The sequence below is a fragment of the Tachypleus tridentatus genome, chromosome 13 (genome assembly GCF_004210375.1).
Source record: "Tachypleus tridentatus isolate NWPU-2018 chromosome 13, ASM421037v1, whole genome shotgun sequence".
In the NCBI taxonomy this organism is placed as follows: Eukaryota; Metazoa; Arthropoda; class Merostomata; order Xiphosura; family Limulidae; genus Tachypleus; species Tachypleus tridentatus.
This window is the reverse complement of record NC_134837.1, coordinates 6,929,516-6,956,259: the sequence shown is the minus strand read 5'-3', so window position 1 is coordinate 6,956,259 and position 26,744 is coordinate 6,929,516. Positions and strand designations below refer to the sequence as shown.

At 33.9% G+C, this 26,744-nt stretch overlaps 1 protein-coding gene across 1 annotated transcript in view; it reads right to left on the bottom strand.

Moving 5' to 3' along the window:
* LOC143240408 (uncharacterized) overlaps positions 1-26,448 on the bottom strand; it is a 264,684-nt gene extending 238,236 nt beyond the window's left edge. Inside the window, exon 1 of the mRNA XM_076482799.1 lies at positions 26,374-26,448. The gene's annotated coding sequence lies outside the window, so the exon portion shown is untranslated. The remainder of the gene's footprint in view (positions 1-26,373) is intronic.
* Between the last annotated feature and the right edge of the window lie 296 nt (positions 26,449-26,744).

The following is a 26,744-nucleotide window of genomic DNA, read 5'->3' as shown; positions in this document are numbered from 1 at the left end:
AACCATTCTGTAACATTACACTACCCAGACAATGTCAAAGTGTAGTTCCATACAACCATTCTGTAACATTACACTACCCAGACAATGTCAAAGTGTAGTTCCCATACAACCATTCTGTAACATTACACTACCCAGACAATGTCAAAGTGTAGTTCCCATACAACCATTCTGTAACATTACACTACCCAGACAATGTCAAAGTGTAGTTCCGATACAACCATTCTGTAACATTACACTACCCAGACAATGTCAAAGTGTAGTTCCGATACAACCATTCTGTAACATTACACTACCCAGACAATGTCAAAGTGTAGTTCCAATACAATCATTCTGTAACATTACACTACCCAGACAATGTCAAAGTGTAGTTCCAATACAATCATTCTGTAACATTACACTACCCAGACAATGTCAAAGTGTAGTTCCCATACAACCATTCTGTAACATTACACTACCCAGACAATGTCAAAGTGTAGTTCCCATACAACCATTCTGTAACATTACATAACCCAGACAATGTCAAAGTGTAGTTCCGAAACAACCATTCTGTAACATTACACTACCCAGACAATGTCAAATTATAGTTCCGATACAACCATTCTGTAACATTACACTACCCAGACAATGTCAAAGTGTAGTTCCAATACAATCATTCTGTAACATTACATAACCCAGACAATGTCAAAGTGTAGTTCTGATACAACCATTCTGTAACATTACACTACCCAGATAATGTCAAATTATAGTTCCGATACAACCATTCTGTAACATTACACTACCCAGACAATGTCAAAGTGTAGTTCCCATACAACCATTCTGTAACATTACACTACCCAGACAATGTCAAAGTGTAGTTCCGATACAACCATTCTGTAACATTACACTACCCAGACAATGTCAAAGTGTAGTTCCCATACAACCATTCTGTAACATTACACTACCCAGACAATGTCAAAGTGTAGTTCCCATACAACCATTCTGTTACATTACACTACCCAGACAATGTCAAAGTGTAGTTCCGATACAACCATTCTGTAACATTACACTACCCAGACAATGTCAAAGTGTAGTTCCGATACAACCATTCTGTAACATTACACTACCCAGACAATGTCAAAGTGTAGTTCCCATACAACCATTCTGTAACATTACACTACCCAGACAATGTCAAAGTGTAGTTTCCATACAAACATTCTGTAACATTAGACTACCCAGACAATGTCAGTGTAGTTCCAATACAACCATTCTGTAACATTACACAACCCAGACAATGTCAAATTGTAGTTCCAATACAACCATTCTGTAACATTACACTACCCAGACAATGTCAAAGTGTAGTTCCAATACAATCATTCTGTAACATTACACTACCCAGACAATGTCAAAGTGTAGTTCCGATACAACCATTCTGTAACATTACACTACCCAGACAATGTCAAAGTGTAGTTCCCATACAACCATTCTGTAACATTACACAACCCAGACAATGTCAAAGTGTAGTTCCAATACAACCATTCTGTAACATTACACTACCCAGACAATGTCAAATTATAGTTCCAATACAACCATTCTGTAACATTACACTACCCAGACAATGTCAAAGTGTAGTTCCAATACAACCATTCTGTAACATTACACAACCCAGACAATGTCAAATTATAGTTCCAATACAAACATTCTGTAACATTACACTACCCAGACAATGTCAAAGTGTAGTTCCCATACAAACATTCTGTAACATTACACTACCCAGACAATGTCAAAGTGTAGTTCCCATACAACCATTCTGTAACATTACACTACCCAGACAATGTCAAAGTGTAGTTCCCATACAAACATTCTGTAACATTAGACTACCCAGACAATGTCAGTGTAGTTCCAATACAACCATTCTGTAACATTACACAACCCAGACAATGTCAAAGTGTAGTTCCAATACAAACATTCTGTAACATTACACTACCCAGACAATGTCAAAGTGTAGTTCCAATACAACCATTCTGTAACATTACACAACCCAGACAATGTCAAATTATAGTTCCAATACAACCATTCTGTAACATTACACTACCCAGACAATGTCAAAGTGTAGTTCCCATACAAACATTCTGTAACATTACACTACCCAGACAATGTCAAAGTGTAGTTCCCATACAACCATTCTGTAACATTACACTACCCAGACAATGTCAAAGTGTAGTTCCCATACAAACATTCTGTAACATTACACTACCCAGACAATGTCAGTGTAGTTCCAATACAACCATTCTGTAACATTACACAACCCAAACAATGTCAAATTGTAGTTCCAATACAACCATTCTGTAACATTACACTACCCAGACAATGTCAAAGTGTAGTTCCAATACAATCATTCTGTAACATTACACTACCCAGACAATGTCAAAGTGTAGTTCCGATACAACCATTCTGTAACATTACACTACCCAGACAATGTCAAAGTGTAGTTCCCATACAACCATTCTGTAACATTACATAACCCAGATAATGTCAAAGTGTAGTTCCCATACAAACATTCTGTAACATTAGACTACCCAGACAATGTCAAAGTGTAGTTCCCACACAACCATTCTGTAACATTACACTACCCAGACAATGTCAAAGTGTAGTTCCCACACAACCATTCTGTAACATTACACTACCAGACAATGTCAAAGTATAGTTCCCATACAACCATTCTGCAACATTACACAACCCAGACAATGTCAAAGTGTAGTTCCAATACAACCATTCTGTAACATTACACTACCCAGACAATGTCAAATTATAGTTCCAATACAAACATTCTGTAACATTACACAACCCAGACAATGTCAAATTATAGTTCCAATACAAACATTCTGTAACATTACACAACCCAGACAATGTCAAAGTGTAGTTCCAATACAACCATTCTGTAACATTACACTACCCAGACAATGTCAAAGTGTAGTTCCCATACAAACATTCTGTAACATTACACTACCCAGACAATGTCAAAGTGTAGTTCCCATACAACCATTCTGTAACATTACACTACCCAGACAATGTCAAAGTGTAGTTCCCATACAAACATTCTGTAACATTACACTACCCAGACAATGTCAGTGTAGTTCCAATACAACCATTCTGTAACATTACACAACCCAGACAATGTCAAATTGTAGTTCCAATACAACCATTCTGTAACATTACACTACCCAGACAATGTCAAAGTGTAGTTCCAATACAATCATTCTGTAACATAACACTACCCAGACAATGTCAAAGTGTAGTTCCGATACAACCATTTTGTAACATTACACTACCCAGACAATGTCAAAGTGTAGTTCCCATACAACCATTCTGTAACATTACACTACCCAGACAATGTCAAAGTGTAGTTCCGAAACAACCATTCTGTAACATTACACTACCCAGACAATGTCAAAGTGTAGTTCCAATACAACCATTCTGTAACATTACACAACCCAGACAATGTCAAATTATAGTTCCAATACAAACATTCTGTAACATTACACAACCCAGACAATGTCAAAGTGTAGTTCCAATACAACCATTCTGTAACATTACACTACCCAGACAATGTCAAAGTGTAGTTCCCATACAAACATTCTGTAACATTACACTACCCAGACAATGTCAAAGTGTAGTTCCCATACAACCATTCTGTAACTTTACACTACCCAGACAATGTCAAAGTGTAGTTCCCATACAAACATTCTGTAACATTAGACTACCCAGACAATGTCAGTGTAGTTCCAATACAACCATTCTGTAACATTACATAACCCAGACAATGTCAAAGTGTAGTTCCGAAACAACCATTCTGTAACATTACACTACTCAGATAATGTCATATTATAGTTCCGATACAACCATTCTGTAACATTACACTACCCAGACAATGTCAAAGTGTAGTTCCAATACAATCATTCTGTAACATTACATAACCCAGACAATGTCAAAGTGTAGTTCCGATACAACCATCCTGTAACATTACACTACCCAGATAATGTCAAATTATAGTTCCGATACAACCATTCTGTAACATTACACTACCCAGACAATGTCAAAGTGTTGTTCCCATACAACCATTCTGTAACATTACACAACCCAGACAATGTCAAAGTGTAGTTCCCACACAACCATTCTGTAACATTACACTACCCAGACAATGTCAAAGTGTAGTTCCGATACAACCATTCTGTAACATTACACTACCGAGACAATGTCAAAGTGTAGTTCCCATACAACCATTCTGTAACATTACACTACCCAGACAATGTCAAAGTGTAGTTCCCATACAACCATTCTGTAACATTACACTACCCAGACAATGTCAAAGTGTAGTTCCGATACAACCATTCTGTAACATTACACTACCCAGACAATGTCAAAGTGTAGTTCCGATACAACCATTCTGTAACATTACACTACCCAGACAATGTCAAAGTGTAGTTCCCATACAACCATTCTGTAACATTACACTACCCAGACAATGTCAAAGTGTAGTTTCCATACAAACATTCTGTAACATTACACTACCCAGACAATGTCAGTGTAGTTCCAATACAACCATTCTGTAACATTACACAACCCAGACAATGTCAAATTGTAGTTCCAATACAACCATTCTGTAACATTACACTACCCAGACAATGTCAAAGTGTAGTTCCAATACAATCATTCTGTAACATTACACTACCCAGACAATGTCAAAGTGTAGTTCCGATACAACCATTCTGTAACATTACACTACCCAGACAATGTCAAAGTGTAGTTCCCATACAACCATTCTGTAACATTACATAACCCAGACAATGTCAAAGTGTAGTTCCGAAACAACCATTCTGTAACATTACACTACTCAGATAATGTCAAAGTGTAGTTCCCACACAACCATTCTGTAACATTACACTACCCAGACAATGTCAAAGTGTAGTTCCCACACAACCATTCTGTAACATTACACTACCAGACAATGTCAAAATATAGTTCCCATACAACCATTCTGTAACATTACACAACCCAGACAATGTCAAAGTGTAGTTCCAATACAACCATTCTGTAACATTACACTACCCAGACAATGTCAAATTATAGTTCCAATACAAACATTCTGTAACATTACACTACCCAGACAATGTCAAAGTGTAGTTCCCATACAACCATTCTGTAACATTACACTACCCAGACAATGTCAAAGTGTAGTTCCCATACAACCATTCTGTAACATTACACTACCCAGACAATGTCAAAGTGTAGTTCCGATACAACCATTCTGTAACATTACACTACCCAGACAATGTCAAAGTGTAGTTCCGATACAACCATTCTGTAACATTACACTACCCAGACAATGTCAAAGTGTAGTTCCCATACAACCATTCTGTAACATTACACTACCCAGACAATGTCAAAGTGTAGTTTCCATACAAACATTCTGTAACATTAGACTACCCAGACAATGTCAGTGTAGTTCCAATACAACCATTCTGTAACATTACACAACCCAGACAATGTCAAATTGTAGTTCCAATACAACCATTCTGTAACATTACACTACCCAGACAATGTCAAAGTGTAGTTCCAATACAATCATTCTGTAACATTACACTACCCAGACAATGTCAAAGTGTAGTTCCGATACAACCATTCTGTAACATTACACTACCCAGACAATGTCAAAGTGTAGTTCCCATACAACCATTCTGTAACATTACACAACCCAGACAATGTCAAAGTGTAGTTCCAATACAACCATTCTGTAACATTACACTACCCAGACAATGTCAAATTATAGTTCCAATACAAACATTCTGTAACATTACACTACCCAGACAATGTCAAAGTGTAGTTCCAATACAACCATTCTGTAACATTACACTACCCAGACAATGTCAAATTATAGTTCCAATACAAACATTCTGTAACATTACACTACCCAGACAATGTCAAAGTGTAGTTCCCATACAAACATTCTGTAACATTACACTACCCAGACAATGTCAAAGTGTAGTTCCCATACAACCATTCTGTAACATTACACTACCCAGACAATGTCAAAGTGTAGTTCCCATACAAACATTCTGTAACATTACACTACCCAGACAATGTCAGTGTAGTTCCAATACAACCATTCTGTAACATTACACAACCCAGACAATGTCAAATTATAGTTCCAATACAAACATTCTGTAACATTACACTACCCAGACAATGTCAAAGTGTAGTTCCAATACAACCATTCTGTAACATTACACTACCCAGACAATGTCAAATTATAGTTCCAATACAACCATTCTGTAACATTACACTACCCAGACAATGTCAAAGTGTAGTTCCCATACAAACATTCTGTAACATTACACTACCCAGACAATGTCAAAGTGTAGTTCCCATACAACCATTCTGTAACATTACACTACCCAGACAATGTCAAAGTGTAGTTCCCATACAAACATTCTGTAACATTACACTACCCAGACAATGTCAGTGTAGTTCCAATACAACCATTCTGTAACATTACACAACCCAAACAATGTCAAAGTGTAGTTCCAATACAACCATTCTGTAACATTACACTACCCAGACAATGTCAAAGTGTAGTTCCAATACAATCATTCTGTAACATTACACTACCCAGACAATGTCAAAGTGTAGTTCCGATACAACCATTCTGTAACATTACACTACCCAGACAATGTCAAAGTGTAGTTCCCATACAACCATTCTGTAACATTACATACCCAGACAATGTCAAAGTGTAGTTCCCATACAAACATTCTGTAACATTAGACTACCCAGACAATGTCAAAGTGTAGTTCCCACACAACCATTCTGTAACATTACACTACCCAGACAATGTCAAAGTGTAGTTCCCACACAACCATTCTGTAACATTACACTACCAGACAATGTCAAAGTATAGTTCCCATACAACCATTCTGTAACATTACACAACCCAGACAATGTCAAAGTGTAGTTCCAATACAACCATTCTGTAACATTACACTACCCAGACAATGTCAAATTATAGTTCCAATACAAACATTCTGTAACATTACACAACCCAGACAATGTCAAATTATAGTTCCAATACAAACATTCTGTAACATTACACAACCCAGACAATGTCAAAGTGTAGTTCCAATACAACCATTCTGTAACATTACACTACCCAGACAATGTCAAAGTGTAGTTCCCATACAAACATTCTGTAACATTACACTACCCAGACAATGTCAAAGTGTAGTTCCCATACAACCATTCTGTAACATTACACTACCCAGACAATGTCAAAGTGTAGTTCCCATACAAACATTCTGTAACATTAGACTACCCAGACAATGTCAGTGTAGTTCCAATACAACCATTCTGTAACATTACACAACCCAGACAATGTCAAATTGTAGTTCCAATACAACCATTCTGTAACATTACACTACCCAGACAATGTCAAAGTGTAGTTCCAATACAATCATTCTGTAACATTACACTACCCAGACAATGTCAAAGTGTAGTTCCGATACAACCATTCTGTAACATTACACTACCCAGACAATGTCAAAGTGTAGTTCCCATACAACCATTCTGTAACATTACATAACCCAGACAATGTCAAAGTGTAGTTCCGAAACAACCATTCTGTAACATTACACTACCCAGACAATGTCAAAGTGTAGTTCCAATACAACCATTCTGTAACATTACACAACCCAGACAATGTCAAATTATAGTTCCAATACAAACATTCTGTAACATTACACAACCCAGACAATGTCAAAGTGTAGTTCCAATACAACCATTCTGTAACATTACACTACCCAGACAATGTCAAAGTGTAGTTCCCATACAAACATTCTGTAACATTACACTACCCAGACAATGTCAAAGTGTAGTTCCCATACAACCATTCTGTAACTTTACACTACCCAGACAATGTCAAAGTGTAGTTCCCATACAAACATTCTGTAACATTAGACTACCCAGACAATGTCAGTGTAGTTCCAATACAACCATTCTGTAACATTACATAACCCAGACAATGTCAAAGTGTAGTTCCGAAACAACCATTCTGTAACATTACACTACTCAGATAATGTCATATTATAGTTCCGATACAACCATTCTGTAACATTACACTACCCAGACAATGTCAAAGTGTAGTTCCAATACAATCATTCTGTAACATTACATAACCCAGACAATGTCAAAGTGTAGTTCCGATACAACCATCCTGTAACATTACACTACCCAGATAATGTCAAATTATAGTTCCGATACAACCATTCTGTAACATTACACTACCCAGACAATGTCAAAGTGTTGTTCCCATACAACCATTCTGTAACATTACACAACCCAGACAATGTCAAAGTGTAGTTCCCACACAACCATTCTGTAACATTACACTACCCAGACAATGTCAAAGTGTAGTTCCGATACAACCATTCTGTAACATTACACTACCGAGACAATGTCAAAGTGTAGTTCCCATACAACCATTCTGTAACATTACACTACCCAGACAATGTCAAAGTGTAGTTCCCATACAACCATTCTGTTACATTACACTACCCAGATAATGTCAAAGTGTAGTTCCGATACAACCATTCTGTAACATTACACTACCCAGACAATGTCAAAGTGTAGTTCCGATACAACCATTCTGTAACATTACACTACCCAGACAATGTCAAAGTGTAGTTCCCATACAACCATTCTGTAACATTACACTACCCAGACAATGTCAAAGTGTAGTTTCCATACAAACATTCTGTAACATTAGACTACCCAGACAATGTCAGTGTAGTTCCAATACAACCATTCTGTAACATTACACAACCCAGACAATGTCAAATTGTAGTTCCAATACAACCATTCTGTAACATTACACTACCCAGACAATGTCAAAGTGTAGTTCCAATACAATCATTCTGTAACATTACACTACCCAGACAATGTCAAAGTGTAGTTCCGATACATCCATTCTGTAACATTACACTACCCAGACAATGTCAAAGTGTAGTTCCCATACAACCATTCTGTAACATTACATAACCCAGACAATGTCAAAGTGTAGTTCCGAAACAACCATTCTGTAACATTACACTACTCAGATAATGTCAAAGTGTAGTTCCCACACAACCATTCTGTAACATTACACTACCCAGACAATGTCAAAGTGTAGTTCCCACACAACCATTCTGTAACATTACACTACCAGACAATGTCAAAATATAGTTCCCATACAACCATTCTGTAACATTACACAACCCAGACAATGTCAAAGTGTAGTTCCAATACAACCATTCTGTAACATTACACTACCCAGACAATGTCAAATTATAGTTCCAATACAAACATTCTGTAACATTACACTACCCAGACAATGTCAAAGTGTAGTTCCAATACAACCATTCTGTAACATTACACAACCCAGACAATGTCAAATTATAGTTCCAATACAAACATTCTGTAACATTACACAACCCAGACAATGTCAAAGTGTAGTTCCAATACAACCATTCTGTAACATTACACTACCCAGACAATGTCAAAGTGTAGTTCCCATACAAACATTCTGTAACATTACACTACCCAGACAATGTCAAAGTGTAGTTCCCATACAACCATTCTGTAACATTACACTACCCAGACAATGTCAAAGTGTAGTTCCCATACAAACATTCTGTAACATTAGACTACCCAGACAATGTCAGTGTAGTTCCAATACAACCATTCTGTAACATTACACAACCCAGACAATGTCAAATTATAGTTCCAATACAACCATTCTGTAACATTACACTACCCAGACAATGTCAAAGTGTAGTTCCAATACAATCATTCTGTAACATTACACTACCCAGACAATGTCAAAGTGTAGTTCCGATACAACCATTCTGTAACATTACACTACCCAGACAATGTCAAAGTGTAGTTCCCATACAACCATTCTGTAACATTACATACCCAGACAATGTCAAAGTGTAGTTCCGAAACAACCATTCTGTAACATTACACTACTCAGATAATGTCAAAGTGTAGTTCCCACACAACCATTCTGTAACATTACACTACCCAGACAATGTCAAAGTGTAGTTCCCACACAACCATTCTGTAACATTACACTACCAGACAATGTCAAAGTATAGTTCCCATACAACCATTCTGTAACATTACACAACACAGACAATGTCAAAGTGTAGTTCCAATACAACCATTCTGTAACATTACACTACCCAGACAATGTCAAAGTGTAGTTCCAATACAACCATTCTGTAACATTACACAACCCAGACAATGTCAAATTATAGTTCCAATACAAACATTCTGTAACATTACACAACCCAGACAATGTCAAAGTGTAGTTCCAATACAACCATTCTGTAACATTACACTACCCAGACAATGTCAAATTATAGTTCCAATACAAACATTCTGTAACATTACACAACCCAGACAATGTCAAAGTGTAGTTCCGATACAACCATTCTGTAACATTACACTACCCAGACAATGTCAAATTGTAGTTCCAATACAACCATTCTGTAACATTACACTACCCAGACAATGTCAAAGTGTAGTTCCCATACAACCATTCTGTAACATTACACTACCCAGACAATGTCAAAGTGTAGTTCCAATACAATCATTCTGTAACATTACACTACCCAGACAATGTCAAAGTGTAGTTCCAATACAATCATTCTGTAACATTACACTACCCAGACAATGTCAAAGTGTAGTTCCGATACAACCATTCTGTAACATTACACTACCCAGACAATGTCAAAGTGTAGTTCCCATACAACCATTCTGTAACATTACACTACCCAGACAATGTCAAAGTGTAGTTCCCATACAACCATTCTGTAACATTACATAACCCAGACAATGTCAAAGTGTAGTTCCGAAACAACCATTCTGTAACATTACACTACTCAGATAATGTCATATTATAGTTCCGATACAACCATTCTGTAACATTACACTACCCAGACAATGTCAAAGTGTAGTTCCAATACAATTATTCTATAACATTACATAACCCAGACAATGTCAAAGTGTAGTTCCGATACAACCATCCTGTAACATTACACTACCCAGATAATGTCAAATTATAGTTCCGATACAACCATTCTGTAACATTACACTACCCAGACAATGTCAAAGTGTTGTTCCCATACAACCATTCTGTAACATTACACAACCCAGACAATGTCAAAGTGTAGTTCCCACACAACCATTCTGTAACATTACACTACCCAGACAATGTCAAAGTGTAGTTCCGATACAACCATTCTGTAACATTACACTACTGAGACAATGTCAAAGTGTAGTTCCCATACAACCATTCTGTAACATTACACTACCCAGACAATGTCAAAGTGTAGTTCCCATACAACCATTCTGTTACATTACACTACCCAGACAATGTCAAAGTGTAGTTCCGATACAACCATTCTGTAACATTACACTACCCAGACAATGTCAAAGTGTAGTTCCGATACAACCATTCTGTAACATTACACTACCCAGACAATGTCAAAGTGTATTTCCAATACAATCATTCTGTAACATTACACTACCCAGACAATGTCAAAGTGTAGTTCCAATACAATCATTCTGTAACATTACACTACCCAGACAATGTCAAAGTGTAGTTCCCATACAACCATTCTGTAACATTACACTACCCAGACAATGTCAAAGTGTAGTTCCCATACAACCATTCTGTAACATTACATAACCCAGACAATGTCAAAGTGTAGTTCCGAAACAACCATTCTGTAACATTACACTACTCAGATAATGTCATATTATAGTTCCGATACAACCATTCTGTAACATTACACTACCCAGACAATGTCAAAGTGTAGTTCCAATACAATCATTCTGTAACATTACATAACCCAGACAATGTCAAAGTGTAGCTCTGATACAACCATCCTGTAACATTACACTACCCAGATAATGTCAAATTATAGTTCCGATACAACCATTCTGTAACATTACACTACCCAGACAATGTCAAAGTGTAGTTCCCACACAACCATTCTGTAACATTACACTACCTAGACAATGTCAAAGTGTAGTTCCGATACAACCATTCTGTAACATTACACTACCGGGACAATGTCAAAGTGTAGTTCCCATACAACCATTCTGTAACATTACACTACCCAGACAATGTCAAAGTGTAGTTCCCATACAACCATTCTGTTACATTACACTACCCAGACAATGTCAAAGTGTAGTTCCGATACAACCATTCTGTAACATTACACTACCCAGACAATGTCAAAGTGTAGTTCCGATACAACCATTCTGTAACATTACACTACCCAGACAATGTCAAAGTGTAGTTCCCATACAACCATTCTGTAACATTACACTACCCAGACAATGTCAAAGTGTAGTTTCCATACAAACATTCTGTAACATTAGACTACCCAGACAATGTCAGTGTAGTTCCAATACAACCATTCTGTAACATTACACAACCCAGACAATGTCAAATTGTAGTTCCAATACAACCATTCTGTAACATTACACTACCCAGACAATGTCAAAGTGTAGTTCCAATACAATCATTCTGTAACATTACACTACCCAGACAATGTCAAAGTGTAGTTCCGATACAACCATTCTGTAACATTACACTACCCAGACAATGTCAAAGTGTAGTTCCCATACAACCATTCTGTAACATTACACAACCCAGACAATGTCAAAGTGTAGTTCCAATACAACCATTCTGTAACATTACACTACCCAGACAATGTCAAATTATAGTTCCAATACAAACATTCTGTAACATTACACTACCCAGACAATGTCAAAGTGTAGTTCCAATACAACCATTCTGTAACATTACACTACCCAGACAATGTCAAATTATAGTTCCAATACAAACATTCTGTAACATTACACTACCCAGACAATGTCAAAGTGTAGTTCCCATACAAACATTCTGTAACATTACACTACCCAGACAATGTCAAAGTGTAGTTCCCATACAACCATTCTGTAACATTACACTACCCAGACAATGTCAAAGTGTAGTTCCCATACAAACATTCTGTAACATTAGACTACCCAGACAATGTCAGTGTAGTTCCAATACAACCATTCTGTAACATTACACAACCCAGACAATGTCAAATTATAGTTCCAATACAAACATTCTGTAACATTACACTACCCAGACAATGTCAAAGTGTAGTTCCAATACAACCATTCTGTAACATTACACAACCCAGACAATGTCAAATTATAGTTCCAATACAACCATTCTGTAACATTACACTACCCAGACAATGTCAAAGTGTAGTTCCCATACAAACATTCTGTAACATTACACTACCCAGACAATGTCAAAGTGTAGTTCCCATACAACCATTCTGTAACATTACACTACCCAGACAATGTCAAAGTGTCGTTCCCATACAAACATTCTGTAACATTAGACTACCCAGACAATGTCAGTGTAGTTCCAATACAACCATTCTGTAACATTACACAACCCAAACAATGTCAAATTGTAGTTCCAATACAACCATTCTGTAACATTACACTACCCAGACAATGTCAAAGTGTAGTTCCAATACAATCATTCTGTAACATTACACTACCCAGACAATGTCAAAGTGTAGTTCCGATACAACCATTCTGTAACATTACACTACCCAGACAATGTCAAAGTGTAGTTCCCATACAACCATTCTGTAACATTACATACCCAGACAATGTCAAAGTGTAGTTCCGAAACAACCATTCTGTAACATTACACTACTCAGATAATGTCAAAGTGTAGTTCCCACACAACCATTCTGTAACATTACACTACCCAGACAATGTCAAAGTGTAGTTCCCACACAACCATTCTGTAACATTACACTACCAGACAATGTCAAAGTATAGTTCCCATACAACCATTCTGTAACATTACACAACACAGACAATGTCAAAGTGTAGTTCCAATACAACCATTCTGTAACATTACACTACCCAGACAATGTCAAATTATAGTTCCAATACAAACATTCTGTAACATTACACTACCCAGACAATGTCAAAGTGTAGTTCCAATACAACCATTCTGTAACATTACACAACCCAGACAATGTCAAATTATAGTTCCAATACAAACATTCTGTAACATTACACAACCCAGACAATGTCAAAGTGTAGTTCCAATACAACCATTCTGTAACATTACACTACCCAGACAATGTCAAATTATAGTTCCAATACAAACATTCTGTAACATTACACAACCCAGACAATGTCAAAGTGTAGTTCCGATACAACCATTCTGTAACATTACACTACCCAGACAATGTCAAATTGTAGTTCCAATACAACCATTCTGTGACATTACACTACCCAGACAATGTCAAAGTGTAGTTCCCATACAACCATTCTGTGACATTACACTACCCAGACAATGTCAAAGTGTAGTTCCCATACAAACATTCTGTGACATTACACTACCCAGACAATGTCAAAGAGTAGTTCCCATACAACCATTCTGTAACATTACACTACCCAGACAATGTCAAAGTGTAGTTCCCATACAACCATTCTGTGACATTACACTACCCAGACAATGTCAAATTGTAGTTCCCATACAACCATTCTGTGACATTACACTACCCAGACAATGTCAAAGTGTAGTTCCCATACAAACATTCTGTGACATTACACTACCCAGACAATGTCAAAGAGTAGTTCCCATACAACCATTCTGTAACATTACACTACCCGGACAATGTCAAAGTGTAGTTCCCAGACAAACATTCTGTAACGTTAGACTACTCAGACAATGTCAGTGTAGTTCCCATACAAACATTCTGTAACATTACACAACCCAGACAATGTCAAATTGTAGTTCCAATACAACCATTCTGTAACATTACACTACCCAGACAATGTCAAAGTGTAGTTCCCATACAAACATTCTGTAACATTACCCTACCCAGACAATGTCAAAGTGTAGTTCCCACACAACCATTCTGTAACATTACACTACCCAGATAATGTCAAAGTGTAGTTCCCATACAAACATTCTGTAACATTAGACTACCCAGACAATGTCAGTGTAGTTCCCACACAACCATTCTGTAACATTACACTACCCAGACAATGTCGAAGTGTAGTTCCCACACAACCATTCTGTAACATTACACTACCAGACAATGTCAAAGTGTAGTTCCGATACAACCATTCTGTAACATTACACTACCCAGACAATGTCAAAGTGTAGTTCCAATACAATCATTCTGTAACATTACACTACCCAGACAATGTCAAAGTGTAGTTCCAATACAATCATTCTGTAACATTACACTACCCAGACAATGTCAAAGTGTAGTTCCGATACAACCATTCTGTAACATTACACTACCCAGACAATGTCAAAGTGTAGTTCCCATACAACCATTCTGTAACATTACATAACCCAGACAATGTCAAAGTGTAGTTCCAATACAATCATTCTGTAACATTACATAACCCAGACAATGTCAAAGTGTAGTTCCGATACAACCATCCTGTAACATTACACTACCCAGATAATGTCAAATTATAGTTCCGATACAACCATTCTGTAACATTACACTACCCAGACAATGTCAAAGTGTAGTTCCCATACAACCATTCTGTAACATTACACAACCCAGACAATGTCAAAGTGTAGTTCCCACACAACCATTCTGTAACATTACACTACCCAGACAATGTCAAAGTGTAGTTCCGATACAACCATTCTGTAACATTACACTACCGAGACAATGTCAAAGTGTAGTTCCCATACAACCATTCTGTAACATTACACTACCCAGACAATGTCAAAGTGTAGTTCCCATACAACCATTCTGTAACATTACACTACCCAGACAATGTCAAAGTGTAGTTCCGATACAACCATTCTGTAACATTACACTACCCAGACAATGTCAAAGTGTAGTTCCGATACAACCATTCTGTAACATTACACTACCCAGACAATGTCAAAGTGTAGTTCCAATACAATCATTCTGTAACATTACACTACCCAGACAATGTCAAAGTGTAGTTCCAATACAATCATTCTGTAACATTACACTACCCAGACAATGTCAAAGTGTAGTTCCCATACAACCATTCTGTAACATTACACTACCCAGACAATGTCAAAGTGTAGTTCCCATACAACCATTCTGTAACATTACATACCCAGACAATGTCAAAGTGTAGTTCCAAAACAACCATTCTGTAACATTACACTACTCAGATAATGTCATATTATAGTTCGATACAACCATTCTGTAACATTACACTACCCAGACAATGTCAAAGTGTAGTTCCAATACAATCATTCTGTAACATTACACTACCCAGACAATGTCAAAGTGTAGTTCTGATACAACCATCCTGTAACATTACACTACCCAGATAATGTCAAATTATAGTTCCGATACAACCATTCTGTAACATTACACTACCCAGACAATGTCAAAGTGTAGTTCCCATACAACCATTCTGTAACATTACACAACCCAGACAATGTCAAAGTGTAGTTCCCACACAACCATTCTGTAACATTACACTACCCAGACAATGTCAAAGTGTAGTTCCGATACAACCATTCTGTAACATTACACTACCGAGACAATGTCAAAGTGTAGTTCCCATACAACCATTCTGTAACATTACACTACCCAGACAATGTCAAAGTGTAGTTCCCATACAACCATTCTGTAACATTACACTACCCAGACAATGTCAAAGTGTAGTTCCGATACAACCATTCTGTAACATTACACTACCGAGACAATGTCAAAGTGTAGTTCCCATACAACCATTCTGTAACATTACACTACCCAGACAATGTCAAAGTGTAGTTCCCATACAACCATTCTGTTACATTACACTACCCAGACAATGTCAAAGTATAGTTCCGATACAACCAATTCCGTCCTAAAATAGTTTTTTTCATATATAACATAGAAAAACACTATATTTATACAGTAGTCAAACCATTGTTTCTTGTACCTAAAACATAGAACAATACTGTATTTATACCAGTCATAAAATAATTTGTTGAATATAGGACAATTCTATATTCATACCGTAGTAATAAAATAGCTTATCGTACATAGAACACAGAACAACACTATATTTATGCAATAGACATAAAATAGTTTCTTGTATATACAACATAGACAAACACTGTATTTACACCATAGTCATAATGTAGTTTGTTGTTCATAGAACACAGTAGTACACCATATTCACACCATAGTCATAATGTAGTTTGTTGTTCACATGAGTACACCATATTTATACCATAGTCATAATGTAGTTTGTTGTTCACAAAAGTACACCATATTTACACCATAGTCATAATGTAGTTTGTTGTTCACAGAAGTACACCATAGTCATAATGTAGTTTGTTGTTCACAGAAGTACACCATATTTACACCATAGTCATAATGTAGTTTGTTGTTCACAGAAGTACACCATGTTTACACCATAGTCATATTGTAGTTTGTTGTTCACAGAAGTACGCCATATTTTCACCATAGTCATAATGTAGTTTGTTGTTCACAGAAGTACACCATATTTTCACCATAGTCATAATGTAGTTTGTTGTTCACAGAAGTACACCATATTTACACCATAGTCATAATGTAGTTTGTTGTTCATAGAACACATGAGTACACCATATTTATACCATAGTCATAAAACAGATTTTTTTACATACAACATAGCACAAATATATATATATATATAGACCATAGTAATAAAATATATTTTTATATATAAAATAGAACAACAGTATATTTATACCATAGTCATAAAAAAGTTTCTTCTATATACAACACAGACCAACAATATATTTATACCATAGTCATACAATAGTTTCTTATACATAAAACATAGAACACCATATTTACACCATAGTAGTAAAATAGTTTCTTGTACATATAACATAGAACAAAACTATTTATACCACAGCCATGAAACAGTTTCTTGTACATAGACAATAGAACAACACTATATTTAACCACAGTCATAATAGAATTTTTCTGTATTGAACATAGAACAACACCATATTTATATCACAGTCATAAAATAGTTTTTTGTACATAAAATATAGAATACTACTATATTTATACCACAGTCATAAAATAGTTTTTTGTACATAAAACAGAGCTGTACAATATTTATTCGATAGTCATGAAATAGTTTATTGTACATAGAACGCAGAACAACACTGTTTTTATACCACAGTCATAAAATAGTTTGATGTACATACAATACCAAACAACACAATTTTTATAGCACAGTAATAAAATAGTTTGATGTACATACAACAACACTATATTTATACCATAGTCATCAAAGGTTTTTTGTACATACAACGAAGAAAAACTATATATATTCGATAGTCATAAAATAGTTTATTTTACATAGAACATACAACAACACTATATTTATACCATAGTCATACAATAAGTTGTTGTACGTCCAACACAGAACATAACTATATTTGTACAATAATCATAAAATAGGTTCTTGTCCATATAATACAGAATAAACTATATTTGTACAATAATCATAAAATAGGTTCTTGTCCATATAATACAGAATAAACTATATTTGTACAATAATCATAAAATAGGTTCTTGTCCATATAATACAGAATAAACTATATTTGTACAATAATCATAAAATAGGTTCTTGTCCATATAATACAGAATAAACTATATTTGTACAATAATCATAAAATAGGTTCTTGTCCATATAATACAGAATAAACTATATTTTTACCACAGTCATAAAATAGTTTCTCATACATGTAAGGTAAAACAACACTGTATTTATACCACAGTTATAAAATAGTCTCTTGTACATTCAATATAACACAACACTATTTATACCACACTCATAAAATAGTTTCTGGTACATACAATGCTACACAACTCTACATTTATACCATAGTCATAAAATAGCTTCTTGTACATAGAACATAAAACAACACTATATTTATAACATAGTTATAAAATAATTTCTCGTATATACAACATAGACCAACGCTGTATTTATACCATATTCATAAAATTGTTTCTTGTACATACAACGTAGAACAACACTATAACTATATCAGTCATAAAATAGTTTGTTGTACGTACATCATAGAAGAACACTATATTTATACCACAGTCACAAAATAGTTTTTTCTATATACAACATAAAACAACACTATATTTATACAATTGTCATAAAATAGTTTCTTGTAAGTAGAACATAGAACAACATTATATCTACACCAAAGTTATAAAATAGTTTATTGTATATTGACCATAGAACAACATTATATCTACACCAAAGTTATAAAATAGTTTATTGTATATTGACCATAGAACAACATTATATTTACACCATAGTCATGATAGTTTGTTGTACATATAACGTAGAACAACACTATATTCATGCCACATTCATAAAATAGTTGGCGTACATAGAACAACAGTATATTTATACCATAGCCATAAAATAGTTTCTTGTACTTATAATGTAGAACAACACTTTATATATGTGATAGTCATAAAATAGTTTAATTTACAAACAACATAGAACAACGCTATATTGATACCACACTCATAAAATAGTTTATTTTACAAACAACATAGAACAACGCTATATTTATACCACACTCATAAAATAGTTTATTTTACAAACAACATAGAACAACGCTATATTTATACCACACTCATAAAATAGTTTATTGTACATACAACATATAACAAGACTATATTTATACCATAATGACAAACTAGTTTCCTTGTGCACTCTATGATATTTCTCGATATGAAAACCATAACCATCTAAAAATATTGATTATAGAATCATGAAATAAATGAATATGAGTTTTCATGAAATAAAAGTAAATAGCCAGAATTTATCAAGTGGTATCGTAAATATTATTAATTATTTTTAATCAGAAAAGCACTTACATCTTCGACTCTGAAAGATATCGATGTGTAAAGTGATTTATAGAATTCATTACTTGCACCATTCTTGAAGCATGGTTAAATAGAGTAAATAGTTGTTTGTTAAAGGTTAACTTTATTTTAGCAAGCTTTTAATTACGAACGTTGGTCAAATCAACCAGAACAACTTTTAACGCAATCAAACAAACGTGTTTGTTGAGTAACAACTAACAAATTATATAAACTATTTCATTGTATATCTTAGATGATTCTTTTAGAAAACAAAAGTAAATCCTTTTGACTTGTATTGTGTTATGTGTGAGCAGTAATTTTATGTTAACGTTAGAAGTAAATGCTGTAAAAACATTATCAAAATACCAATTAATATTAATGAATTATAGACCAGTAAAAGGTTTATTCAAATTATTAAATACAACGGAAGAGTCCATTAAGTCAACCGTTGCTCAGTGCTAAGTGTGAAGGCTGTTCACGAAAATCCGGGTTTCTGTACCTATGGTAGGCACATCACATGTAGTCCTTACTGTAACTTTACGCTTAATTAAACGTTATTGGATATCTTAAATACAACAAATAATTGGATATTATTAAATACAACGGAAGAGTCCATTAAGTCAACCGTTGCTCAGTGCTAAGTGTGAAGGCTGATCACGAAAATCCGGGTTTCTGTACCTATGGTAGGCACATCACATGTAGTCCTTACTGTAACTTTACGCTTAATTAAACGTTATTGGATATCTTAAAAATTTTTATTAAATAACTTTTAAAAAATTAAATTTCATTACAGTATGAAACTGTACTCACTTAAAGTATGCAGATCTCAGCAGAACGATATTTAAGATGTTTGATAAGATGTTTGTTATCTTTACTTTTCTGTTATGCTGAAGTATATTTTTAACCCACAAGAACTTGAATGTTTAAGTAACACGATAAAAATTATGTTTCATGTAGTAAAACATGCCACATTAATTATACTGAGTTAGTGAAATACAAACACAGGTGAAATGGATAACATTTTGAACCTGCTTCAATATGTTTTACTTCTCATAACCAGTTCAAACATCAAACAAACTTTACACTTAGTTTAAGCTATTAGGAATGTTCGAACAACAGAGATAAATATGTGAAACTTTGAAGAAATCAACTGTAAAAGGAAAATAGAAAAGAAAGTGGGAAAGAATATGGTAGTATTTTCTGAAACTTTCCTCAGATATTTACTATCTAATGTGATTATTTTCTGAAACCTTTCTCAGATATTTACTATCTAATGTGATTATTTTCTGAAACCTTTCTCAGATATTTACTATCTAATGTGATTATTTTCTGAAACCTTTCTCAGATATTTACTATCTAATGTGATTATTTTCTGAAATCTTTCTCAAATATTTACTATGTAATGTTATTTTCCGAAACCTTTCTCAGGTATTTACTATCTAATGTGATTATTTTCTGAAACCTTTCTCAGATATTTACTACCTAATGTGATTATTTTCTGAAACCTTTCTCAGATATTTACTATCTAATGTGATTATTTTCTGAAATCTTTCTCAAATATTTACTATGTAATGTTATTTTCCGAAACCTTTCTCAGGTATTTACTATCTAATGTTATTATTTTCTGAAACCTTTCTCAGATATTTACTACCTAATGTTATTATTTTCCGAAACCTTTCTCAGATATTTACTATCTAATGTTATTATTTTCTGAAATCTTTCTCAGATATTTACTATTTAATGTTATTTTCTGAAACCTTTTCTCAGATATTTACTGTGTAATGTTATTTTCTGAAACCTTTCTCAGATATTTACTATTTAATGTGATTATTTTCTGAAACCTTTCTCAGATATTTACTATCTAATGTTATTATTTTCCGAAACCTTTCTCAGATATTTACTATCTAATGTTATTATTTTCTGAAATCTTTCTCAGATATTTACTATTTAATGTTATTTTCTGAAACCTTTTCTCAGATATTTACTGTGTAATGTTATTTTCTGAAACCTTTCTCAGATATTTACTATTTAATGTGATTATTTTCTGAAACCTTTCTCAGATATTTACTATCTAATGTTATTTTCTGAAACCTTTCTCAGATATTTACTATCTAATGTGATTATTTTCTGAAACCTTTCTCAGATATTTACTATCTAATGTTATTGTTTTCTGAAACCTTTCTCAGATATTTACTACATAATGTTATTATTTTCCGAAACCTTTCTCAGATATTTACTATCTAATGTTATGATTTTATAAAATTTTTCTCAGATATTTACTATGTAATGTTATTTTCTGAAACCTTTCTCATATATTTACTATTTAATGTGATTATTTTCTGAAACCTTTCTCAGATATTTACTACCTAATATTATTATTTTCCGAAACCTTTCTCAGATATTTACTATCTAATGTTATTATTTTCTGAAACCTTTCTCAGATATTTACTATGTAATGTTATTTTCTGAAACCTTTCTCAGATATTTACTATTTAATGTGATTATTTTCTGAAACCTTTCTCAGATATTTACTATTTAATGTGATTATTTTCTGAAACCTTTCTCAGATATTTACTATCTAATGTTATTATTTTCTGAAACCTTTCTCAGATATTTACTATCTAATGTTATTATTTTCTGAAACCTTTCTCAGGTATTTACTATCTAACGTTATTATTTTCTGAAACCTTTCTCAGATATTTACTATTTAACGTGATTATTTTCTGAAACCTTTCTCAGATATTTACTATCTAATGTTATTATTTTCTGAAACCTTTCTCAGATATTTACTATCTACTGTTATTATTTTCTGAAACCTTTCTCAGGTATTTACTATCTAACGTTATTATTTTCTGAAACCTTTCTCAGATATTTACTATCTAATGTTATTATTTTCTGAAACCTTTCTCAGATATTTACTATTTAATGTGATTATTTTCTGAAACCTTTCTCAGATATTTACTATCTAACGTTATTATTTTCTTAAACCTTTCTCAGATATTTACTATCTAATGTGATTATTTTCTGAAACCTTTCTCAGATATTTACTATCTAATGTAATTATTTTCTGAAACCTTTCTCAGATATTTACTATCTATTGTTATTTTCTGAAACCTTTCTCAGATATTTACTATCTATTGTTATTTTCTGAAACCTTTCTCAGATATTTACTATCAAATGTGATTATTTTCTGAAACCTTTCTCAAGTATTTACTATCTAATGTTATTATTTTCTGAAACCTTTCTCAGATATTTACTATTTAATGTGATTATTTTCTGAAACCTTTCTCAGATATTTACTATCTAATGTGATTATTTTCTGAAACCTTTCTCAGATATTTACTATCTAATGTTATTATTTTCTGAAACCTTTCTCAAATATTTACTATCTAACGTTATTATTTTCTGAAACCTTTCTCAGATATTTACCATCTAATGTTATTATTTTCTGAAACCTTTCTCAGATATTTACTATTTAATGTGATTATTTTCTGAAACCTTTCTCAGATATTTACTATCTAATGTGATTATTTTCTGAAACCTTTCTCAGATATTTACTATCTAATGTGATTATTTTCTGAAACCTTTCTCAGATATTTACTATCTAATGTTATTATTTTCTGAAACCTTTCTCAGATATTTACTATCTAACGTTATTATTTTCTGAAACCTTTCTCAGATATTTACCATCTAATGTTATTATTTTCTTAAACCTTTCTCAGATATTTACTATCTAATGTGATTATTTTCTGAAACCTTTCTCAGATATTTACAATCTAATGTGATTATTTTCTGAAACCTTTCTCAGATATTTACAATCTAATGTGATTAGATTTCGTTATTTAAGGTAAGAAATTAGAAAATTCTCGAAAAAGAAACTTGCTATGCACCACACAACAAAGATCAAAACAATAAACTTATGCTTTAAGTAAACAACTACTGAATTTAAACGAAGAGATGATTTGTTGAAAACGTTTAAGCTTAAAATAAGCTCAGCTCATATTCTGTATTATATACCACTTTTATTCTGTTTATCGCATATGCTTCAAACGTTCTGCTTAAACTTTAGAAATGAGTTAACAAATGTTGTACACGTGTCTATAGAAACACAAATATCATGTTTTTGGAAGACGTACTAACAAAGCACAGTTGGGCGAAACATGTTTGTTCACAGAACACCTGAATTCCTTTTATCTCGATGGATGAAAATGACAAAATGACACTGAAACGCTGCTTCCTCCCTGTGATCATGAAACCTTTGACAGAAGCACTTGAAGAGAACCCGTGGTTCACAAATTGAGAACCGCTGTGTCGATGCTCTCGGTTGTAAATGTTTTACGACGTCCATTTCAGCTTTTGTTGATCTATTCCATCTTACGATATATGCTTGGATTTACTTGGTGTTGAAGTAAGTGTAATACTGTGACTTAACATTTGTAAACGGACGTTCGTTAATCCACTAATTTAAATTTTAAATTCAGGTACCGTATATTATATCCCCACGCGCACCAACACTTTCTTCACATATTTCTACACTGTTTAGTTAACCAACATGTTGAAATGTATTCCACAATGAACTCGGTCACTGACGAATGGTTTCTAAATTACTTTTAGTTGCCAATCGTTACGTCATTAAATGTAGACTGAATCAAGTGTAACTGGCAAATTGGTTTTACATGTTAATCGTTGTATGAGTAAAAAGTCCAAATGAACTCGCCACAGCAATGAGTCAGTAAAGCTGGTACTTATTTATTGATAAACAAGTCCAAACGAACACTGGTACAAATGGATTAATTCCTTTATTGTTTAGTGTAATCGTTAGAAATGAAATAAACGTAAACACCACAATTCTAACAGTAAATTTATGAAAGAGTTAAGTAGAGAATTGTGTTTGTTTAAGTACAAAACTAAACAATGAGCTGTCTGTGCTATACCCACCATGGGTATTGAAACTTGGTTTTTAGCGGTGTGAGCCCTCAGCCCTACTTACCTTTGAGCCATTGGGGTCCATGAAATTGTGGGAGAAACCCAAAAAACAACGAAAAATGCGACTTTTATTCCAAAGTATAGTTTGTATATTAAGATGGTGTTTTGTTGATTATAGTTTGGATATTAAGATGGTGTTTTATTGATTATAGTTTGGATATTAAGATGGTGTTTTATTGATTATAGTTTGGATATTAAGATGGTGTTTTGTTGATTATAGTTTGGATATTAAGATGGTGTTTTGTTGATTATAGTTTGGATATTAAGATGGTGTTTTATTGATTATAGTTTGGATATTAAGATGGTGTTTTGTTGATTATAGTTTGGATATTAAGATGGTGTTTTGTTGATTATAGTTTGGATATTAAGATGGTGTTTTGTTGATTATAGTTTGGATATTAAGATGGTGTTTTGTTGGTTCATCACCAGGGTAGCAATCAACATAAGAAGAGGAAGAGTGAGGAATCCAAAGTTCAAAGTGGAAACAGTAAATTTGACTGGTCAGTATGGAAACAGTAAATTTAACTGGGCAGTATTGGAAGAAACAGATTAGTTCTAAGGTCAAAGAAATTGAATTTTTGTTTTTTTTTATGTAAGCACAAAACTGTACAATGTTGTGCCCACCACGGCTATCAAAACCTGGTTTATAGCTATACTGACTTTCTCTATACCATTAGGGACAAATCTGCTCCTTCAGAGCATCAGCGCTACCGACATCACTGGTTGTCTCAACTGAAAATCCCCATCGCGAAACATGCTCTCGCGTTTAGACTTGGGGCGTTATAATGTGTGGTGAATCCCACTATTGTTCATTGGTAGTGCTGACTACTAAATTAGAAATGGCTAACACAGAGAGACCTCGAGTGTGGAATTCCAAACAAACATATAATATAGCTCTGTGTAAACAGACTGATGGCTTTGTATAATATACATACCCACATAGATACAGTTATACAATTTTACATATTTATGTATGTCTTCCGGTTAACAGACTTCCTGGTATAACTACACTTGAGAATATTTGATAACGTAATAACCATGTTCGAATAACTACACTTGTGAATGTTCGACAACGTAAGAACCGTGTTGTTATAATTACACTTAGAAAGACCTTTATAGAATAAATAATAAAGTGGTAAAGTAACAAAATTAACGTCTGAGAATACAAATAAAACTCACTCTATGAGACGACGTATCATTTATCAACGTTTCGTTCAAAAACATTAATCATAAGATTATCCTTGCAATCGTTTTAATAATATATTTGAATTCTAAGATTTTATCGCACTATAACAAGTGTTTGTTAAACATATTAACTTATTATACCGAAGTTTTAAAACCAATTTTAGAATGTTGTAATATACAACTTTAAATATCGTACCTAGGGATGATACATAGAAGATGATTCCTACCTCCAGGAAGTCAGAACATACCGCTAGGAATCGACTTTCTACAACCTTTGCAGGCAATAAATGCTTTCTTTATTATGCCACACTTGTATTTGCATGAAGATATAATATAGATGAAAACATCTGTGACAGCTGTTTTACATACTTTCAAATATGTTTCTGACGCGACCTGTTGCTTATACTGTTATCAATTTATCTCTAAAATTATCTCAGCATATAAACTTATGATAAAAGTATATATATTGTTATTATTATTGACTAAGCACAAAGCTACATAATGGGCTATCTGTGTTTTGCCCATCACGGGTATCGAAACCCAGTTTCCACCGTTGTGAGTCTACAG